The following is a 9,202-nucleotide window of genomic DNA, read 5'->3' as shown; positions in this document are numbered from 1 at the left end:
TAAGCCTGGCATGGTGGCACATGCCTGTTATCCCAGCACTTTGGAGGCAGAGGTAGGAGGATCACTGTGAGTTCAAGCCTACCCTGAGACTACATCATGAATTCCAGGTCAGCCTGAGCTATAATGAAACCCTACCTCAAAAAAAAAAAAAAAAAAAAGAATATCTTGAATTTTGATTGACCATACCCCCCACACTTCTTTTATACAGTCTCTTCCCCTGACCTAGCTTAGGCCTTTCCCCTTCCTATAATCTGTTTTTCATATATATATATATATATATATATATATATATATATATATATATATACATACATACATATATATATGTATATATATACATATACATATATATATATATATATATACATGTATATATGTTTATTTAGAGAGGCTCATGTGTAGATGAAAAAGTTAGCATACACAGAATGAATTATGTGACTTCACTCCTCATGATTATTGTACCAAAGGGTTTTTTTTTTTAATTTTTTGTTGTTGTTGTTGTTTATTTTTACTTATTTGAGTGCAACAGAGAGAGAGAGCGAAAGAGGCAGATATAAAGTGAGAATGGGTGCGCCAGGGCCTCCAGCCACTGCAAACCAAGCTCCAGATGTGTGCACCCCCTTGTACATCTGGCTAACACAGGTCCTGGAGAATCAAGCCTTGAACTGGGGTCCTCAGGCTTCACAGGCAAGCGCTTAACCACTAAGCCATCTCTCCGGCCCTTTTTTTTTTAATTTTTTTTTTATTAGGTGGGGGGACTGAGTAGCTATCATCATCTTGAAGCTGTTGTTATTTTATTTTACAGCCATAAACAACTTGGAATCAACCCTCAGTTTACAGAGACTCTTCCTTAAGCTTATGCTCCATGATATTTGACAAGTGTCCCCTACCCACTAAGTCCCTTGATGACTTGTCTTGTTATTCTTTTGTCTTTTCAAAACTGTCTAAACTGCCACTCAAATAGCTCTCTTTTTTGATTAAAAAACCCTGTAATTTAAGCACTCACCTGTCAAACTTGAGACAACTCTGGCATTGCCTTGGCAGGACCTTTAATTTAACACCATGTGGTAGACTAAGTGAATAACAATTACATTCTGGGTTTTCTCATGCTCAGGACTTGTGTTTATCACGTCTCCTGCTCCTCCTCCTTCCTTTCACATTCTTCTCTCTCTCTCCTCCTATTTCTTGTTCTCACATTCCCAAGATCTAGTTATGGAGAAATTAGAAGGTAGAAAATCACTGTTATTAGTGAGTTTTCTTGAATTATTTATAATTCCACTTTTATCCTTAAGTGATGAGCTCAGTTCCTAACCATTGAAAGCAGGACTACTGTTCACTGGGGCCTTCACTGCCTACGTGAATCCTCCTTCCATAGGAACAGAAATTAAATGTTCATGTTTTGAACGTAGGTATTCATTGGACTGTTATTTTTTGTGTGTGTGTTCTTACTGCAGGGCGGGGGGCTAGGTTCTGTAGTGCCTGAGATACGACAAATGCACGGGTTGCAGTGAAAAGTCTCCCACACGCTCATGTGTGTGAACATTCAGTTGTCCAGCGATGGTGCTGTTCTGGAAGCTTTTGAAACCTTGGAAACAATAAGGCCCAGCTGGGTGAAGTAAGCCATGAAGGACAGGGCAGGGCTCTGGAGGTTATAGACACTTCTTGTTGTGGCCAGAGCTCTCTGCTCCTGGCTTTGACACCTGGAGGAGCTACCCACACTCTCCCCCAGCCATGACAGACTGAGCCCTCTTGTTACCATGAGCCACAAGAAACCTTTCCCTCCTAAATTTTTCCTATGACAGTGGAGACAAGAGTAATAGAGTGGCTAACATATTTCTCTAGTCTATAATTTGTTTTTTAATGTTTTAAACATTTAAGAAACTTTAATAAAGCAACTACTTTTATTTTAATTATGACCAATTCATTTTCTTTCCTATTATGGATCGTGATTTTGGTGTCAAGTTTAAAGGGTGGGGGTGGGGCACTTTCTATCTTACCTGACATCTTGGAAAGTTTTCTCTACATGTTTCTCTGTAAAGTTACACATTTTGAGTTTATACCTGCACATTTTCTTACCTAACTGTTGTGTAGTTTTGACAGTCTGAGGTTTGCTGCTTTTGCTGGGGAGTTGGAGTCTGAGGTCAGCGCTATGTCATGGTCTCATGGGGAAGAGTTTTTGGTATAAGCAGAGGGGTATATTTAAAATCTTTCTTGGCTGCACCAACCTTGTCCTTTAGCTAGAGATAGGAAGCTTTTATCTGTTCTAACTTTGTAAGCTTGTTTTTTCCTGGGTTTATACTTCTATTCTGCCTCTGAGATGGGTGAAGTAGGAAGCAATCCCAGGGAACTTGTCCCTAAGGTTTTGATATTCTTAGCCTTTGTACCTTTGCCACTCTCTGATTTTGAAGCTTTAATATTATTTAACACTCTATGTTTTCAGTTGTATTTAACAGGAAAAACAGAATACCACATGTGTTCTATCTTCCCAGCAGGAGTGTCTCATCCACTTATTCTTAGAATAATCTTTCATATTCTCAAGAAAACACAAATTTTATTATATTTAAGCAGTACAAAATGCAATTTGATTTCATATTTTTTAAGAAAATAAACACATTAAGGCAATGACTTGTAGATATTGGAGAGAGTAGAATAATGCTTGCCTACTTTCCAGTTCTATGATTCTACATTTTTTAGAGTAATTTGAACAATGGAAAGACTTAGAGAGATTGTCTCATAACAATCAATATGACAGTCATGGCATACATATGCTTGTGTTTTCTTTTACATTCCACAGCCTCTGTCTCATGTTCCCCTCAACCATAGAACCTCTGACACTTATGACTTTCCTGTTTCTTTTTGTTTCAGTGGAAGAAGATACATTTTCTCTTTATGTTTTATTAAAAGAATATTTGCAATATCTTATTTTCTATGTAACTCTGCTCCATGCAATTTTAAAGGAGAAAATTCTGTCTCACCTCCCTGTGTGGGATTGTCTCGGCAATGTCTAAATTCTCTCTCTGAACAGTGATCCACTACATTCATGATTCTTGGCCAAGCCAGGTCCTTTCCAATGACTTTTTACTGGCTTCTGGAGTAAAGAGTGGGGGAATTATTTTGTCTGTCATATTAAGATAATACTTTCTAAAAGCAAAACTAATCTGAGATAAATAGAACAGAGTAAGATGGGACAAACAAAATTCCTGGGTGCTATTTGAAGTAGAGTAGAGTCTCACTCTAGCCCAAGGTGACCTGGAATTCACTATGTAGTCCCAGGGTGGCCTCAAACTCACAAGGATCCTCCTAACTCTCCCTCTGAAGTGCTGGGATGAAAGGCGTGCCCCACCTCGCCTGGCTCTATATGACATTTTAGGAACAGGATTGTACTTTGTCATGAGCCAAGCACCACCAGAGACTCCATAAGTTCTCTGAGAAAATAAATTGCTTTTCCCCTTCATATATTTTCAGATATATGCAACTGAATGTCTTATGACTTCTACAATCTAGTTAAATAAGCCATGGGTACACTGTGAGCAAGTGATACTGTAAGTGATAAAAGTAGCATAATCAGGGTTCAGCCTTCCCGTGCTCATGGTCTAATGAAACAGTACATTCTAACAAGTTTAAAACCAAATGAAGCTAAGTAATAATGGAAGACATTCTGGTTTTTGATAGTGTACAATTTCCAATATAACCATTACTATTTTCTAATCTGTATGGTACCTTCTAGTTGAGTATGAACAGACAGGTGGATATCTAGAATTATTTTGCCATTATTTGTATATATGTTTGAGTATTTTACTGAAGTATATTACACACAGATACACACTAAATATACACACACATACATCTTCCTACATACCTATACCTCCCTGTATCTGAAGAGTTGTAAAAACCATAAAAGTAACTATAGATGCATTTCCCAAAGCAAACATACCTTTGTGATCTTTCTGGATAATTTTCACAAACTTTTGGCTAAGTTCATGAATTGTTGAATGCAGCAACAATTAGTTCATTTACATTACTCCATAATACCCCATTTTACAGCAGCCTGCATAACACTTTGCAAAACTATGGTGGATAGCCAGCTTGAAAGAAGCATGTTGAGCATCCCGGCTTGATTTCTCAGTGTCTGGCCTCTGAAGCACATCTGCAGCAATAGTATCTTACAATCTCATTCTGTTGGGGAACGTATCACATTAACGATAGCTTCTATTTGTCTTGGGAGGTTTATGGGCATCCATGACTAATGACAGATGAGGTGGGGGACCCCCCCCCCCGACACTGGATTACCTGTGACAAGCTCAGGCTTCAAAACACAGGGTCCTCCACCACAGCAGGAAACCTCTTCCCAAACTCTTTGTCTTTAAAAAAAAAAAAAAAAAGCATATTCGATATCTAGCAAATAGGTTCCTATATGATTTTTTCATACTATGTTTAGTTTGTGTAACCCTCACCTTACCTTCTTTACTTCTCCCTCACTTTCTAGGACTTCTGCATGTCCATTTCATTCATCTCCCCAATAGGTAGCTTTTTGGGAATGCTGCATCCACAGGGGATCCTCTTTCCTGGAAGATACTGTCTTTTTTTTTTTCCTAGGTAGGGTCTCATTCTAGCCCAGGCTGACCTGGAATTCACTATGGAGTCTCAAAGATGGCCTCTAACTCATGGCAATCCTCCTACATCTGCCTCCCGAGTGCTTGGATTAAAGGCGTGCACCACCACCCCTGGCTAAGATACTGTCTTAATATGTACGTTTGCATAGCTGATTGAATACTGAACAATCAAACACCTTCAGTATTGCTTAAATCACTGTTTAATCTCATCTAGTTTTATTCAAACAGGTGATATCTTGCCCTTTGACCTTTTACAAATGAGTTTTGAGAAATTAAACTATTTCTTATTTAGCTCATCAGTGTTTTATTGACATTGTAAGTCTTTAAAAATGACATAGGAAAAATAAACCCAAAGCAAATAAAATGAGCCCTGTACATTAAACTGATTCATATTATTACCTAAAGCTCCCCTATATATTCTCAGCTAGTGGAGTAGTAAGTGTTCTTTATAGAAGATGTGTGTTTCCATTGTAGAAGATTGGTGCACACATCAGGTATATATGTATCACAGGACACAGGCACACACATTGTATGAGATGAGCACATGCAATGTAGGAATGTGTACAACATTGCAGGAGATGGGGTCATACACCGGGTGTGTACATTGCACTCCAAGATGTGTATGGTACATAGAATGTGCATATTTTGGGTCACCTATTGTTTATTTTACTTTTCTTCACTATGAAGTCCTTCAGGCTTAGTTTCTCTAGGATAGCTTCAAATGATGCTCTCCAGAAAGCTCACCAAGCTCATCAATTTTCTTCCTTATGCATATTGACCACCTGTAGTCCGATTGTTCAAACTGGAAGCCAAATCTTCACCTTTCTTTCACTGGGTCCTCACTGTTAACCTTGAGCCATAGCTCTTATATCTCAGGGTTGAACTTTAAAACTCAGTATTTGAAAGGGCAACATCTCTTCATGTCTGCCACCAATAGTAGAGTACAGACAGACGTTCATTGATCATAAACATGACATTGTTAGAAGATTTAAGGAAATGGACAAAGAAAGTAACCTGTCCATCCTAGAATTCATGTGAGTTAAACCTGAAATGTGTTGTCATCTATAGTAAGGCTCTGTGGCTTTTCATGTTACTGTCCTGTCTTCTTGAAGAATTTTAACTTAAAAATCCATCTTCCAAATATAACTGAAAATGTTCTTTTATGACATAGTAATATTGTGTTTATTAGGAGACAAGAGTATCTTTATAATCATTGATTTCTGCTAAGCAACTATTTTCCCCTTAATAAAAATTAAAATTACACTTTCAGAGTGAGTAATTTTCCCTTGAAGAGACATCAGAGAGGCAAAAAGTAAAATCACTTCAAAACCATGGACGCTTATTAAAAAAAAAAAAAAAAAAAAAAAACTTTGAATGCCTTGGAAGATTATTCTATCTCTTCCTTGTTTTTTGAGTCAATTTATTTACTTACATTTAATATTCTGTTGATTATTGTAGGAATAAAAATCATTTTACTTACTTTTGGTTTATATTTACTTAGTTCCTTTAAATAAATTAAAATTTAAATAAACACTGTAAAATTGATAAATTAAAAATTATTTTAGTCTCTAGAGCTCATTTATAAATGCCCCAAATGTGTATTTGTATATAGTTACACAAGATTAAACAGGGCATTAAACAAATTATGTATTCAATAATGACATTTACTCCATAATATTTTTCCCTATGGTATTTTTCTCTCTGGTTTTCACTTCTTAGGTGTTTGCTACATGCTAAGTCAAACAAACAACACTATGTTTTATTTATTGAGTAATAAATCATAAGTTAAGTCATCTTTAAGTAAAATTAAGCTCACATAATTCATGATGAATTTTGGATATAAAGACAAACATATAGTTATTACTCAATAAGTTAATATGATTTTCCCCAAACTGGAAGCAACTTATACACTTCTAGTACTGGTGTGTACAGATATGTAAATTCCAGAAGTCCTCACTCCTTCCTTTAGCAGGCCCATGCTATAGAACACACACTTGTACAGGAGAGGTCTCAAAGCATGCCTCGCTCACTAGATGGGTGAAAAAGGAAAAAATCCAACTTTTTATTGACACTGGCCTCTTTCAATTCCCACAAGTTTCATGGCTTTCTGAAGGTAATCATCGTCTCTGACCTTCAGTGTGCTCACTGAGAAATTTAGTGGTCAAAGTAACAAACATTTGCTAATGACTTTCTCAAGTCTATTACACTTATTATCTCAGGAAAATGCACTATGATTTTAAGCATTCAGGGTTGACTCCTCATGCACTTTGATATCACATGAATAGTGTCATTAATAATTTCTCCTTTGCTATAATTTCTTTCACCCAATGTATTTAGCTTCATGGCTACTACTGTGTTTGTCAGTCATTCATTCCACTTTTATTGGTGAGCAGTATGACTGTGAATGGATATGCCACAGTTTTTTTCATTCATTATTGATACACATTTTTTCATTTTAATGCAGCTATTGGCCATGTTAAATACTTCTGTCATGAGTATTCATTCATGACATGACACTTCTGGACATAGCTTTTAATTACCTGAAATATACATTCAGTTTGTATTGTTTCTTCTCTCTTTTTGGGGTAGTTTCCTCCTTTCTAGCTTTTCTATTATTATAATAGGATATTTATATAAAATAATGGATTTCATTGCAATGTTTTCACATATGTATATAATGAACCTTGGTCATATTTATCCCTAGTGTAAATGTTCTTAATCCTGTCATACTTTGTGCACAAAACTCAGTTCACCATGACTTTGACTGCAGAGCTAGAACAAAATAAATCTAGAATGAAAACACTGAGGAATATATTTATAAGCTTTTAGTAACTAGTATTGTCATATGATATAAAATGTCAGCCAATAGTAAGTTTAATTGACCTTCACACAATGTAAAAAAAAAATTACTTTTCTATTCAGCAAATACAGGCAGTTTGGTACCATTATTAGGTCATCTGTGACCTACCCCCTCTCCATTGGCCCCTTCTTGTTGAGGTATATGGGTCATGCATTGTGGAGTTAGCCCACAGGTATTGGAACGATAAATGTCTTCGCATATTCCTGACCCAACATGTGGCTCTGACATTCTTTCCACCCCCTCTTCTGCAAAATTTCCCTGAGCCATGATGGGTTCATTCAGTGATGAGGTGTTGGGGGCCTCTGAGGCTCTGGCTCTCTGGTTTGTAGGAGTTGATTTTTCTCTGTGTTGAACTCCTTCCCTCTTGTGCTGGTATCTGGTTCACCAGGAAAATAGCACCCTTGCTTGTTTCACCAGTTTTTCTTAGTTTCAGCCTGGGCCCTGTTGAGGTATGATAGGGTGGCTCTCTCCTTAGGATCTACATCTATCTGAAAAAGCGAAGCAGAGTCTCCAACAGAGAGTAAGTTAGCACCAGGGCAAATGAGATAACCCTTACTTTTTTATATACAGAATTTAATAGGTGTAAACCCTCTTGTAGCCCATAATTGATGGTAACTTGATATTGGAAAAAGGGCCTATGTTTGGAGATGGTTCTGACTTGTTTTCCAGCTCCAGCTATGGGTCCTGTACCACTGAGGGGATCAGTTAGCCAAATCAAGAGCAGTTGGTTCCCCACCATGGCTGTGTGCCACTGTTGCACTTGTGTGGGAATCACAACCAGTTATTTGTTGCTAAGTAGGTTAGACCATGAGTTGCTTGGACAGATATTGGTCACTTCCCCCAGTCGCCCATGTAGCACTTTCTGGCACTAGATATGCTGACTGTCTGGGCACTGACTCTCTCCTGGCTTCCAGACATGCCATTCCATTTTACATGTCAGCTGCATATGGTGTCTTTAGCAATAGTTTCTTAGCACTAACCTTTGGTGGGTCATCAAGTACTCTGACAGAAATCTGTCATTCTTTAAGAAACCTTGTAGGTTTTTCTGATCAAAAGCTCATTGGGGATGATAGCCCCATGCTGGTACTGGGAATTCCAGGTCAGTGCCCACTAAGAAAATGAGGAAAAATATAATTAATATACAAGAGTTAAAGAGGAGAGAGAGAGAGAAAAAGAGAGGGAGAGATAGAGAGATGGAGGGAGAGGGATAAGGAATGATGGAAGATGTAGAAGATTTAGGTTAGACTTGATCCTACCCTCTCCAGTGTCTTGTGGTTCAGGTGTTTCCTGTAAGGGCCTGGTGAAGGCTCAACAATTTGGCCTGCCTTTTAGGAAGTAGAATTTTATGGTACCATTTCCATTTGGGTCTAGATTAGTGTTTCCCTCCCCTTTGATATCCTCCCTCCCTCCCCATCCATCCTAGTGTCTAGTCCATGAGATGCTTGCTGGGTATGTAAGGTATCATGGGTAGATTCTGGTTAGGTGCTGTAGATGAGTGAGAATATGTGTTGATTTTTTTTCTGTGATTGGGTAAGTTCACTGAGAATGATCTGTTCCAGGTTCACCCATTTTTCCTCAAATTTCTTTGTGTCATTTTTTTCTTTACCGCTGTGTAGAATTCCATTGTGTAGATATACCACATATTAGTTATCCATTCTTCTAGTAATGGACATCTGGATTGATTCCAGCTCTTAGCTATTAGGAATTGAGCCACTACAAACATGGTTGA

Source organism: Jaculus jaculus, chromosome 2, assembly GCF_020740685.1.
Source record: "Jaculus jaculus isolate mJacJac1 chromosome 2, mJacJac1.mat.Y.cur, whole genome shotgun sequence".
Classification (NCBI taxonomy): Eukaryota; Metazoa; Chordata; class Mammalia; order Rodentia; family Dipodidae; genus Jaculus; species Jaculus jaculus.
Note: the sequence above shows the minus strand (reverse complement) of the source record.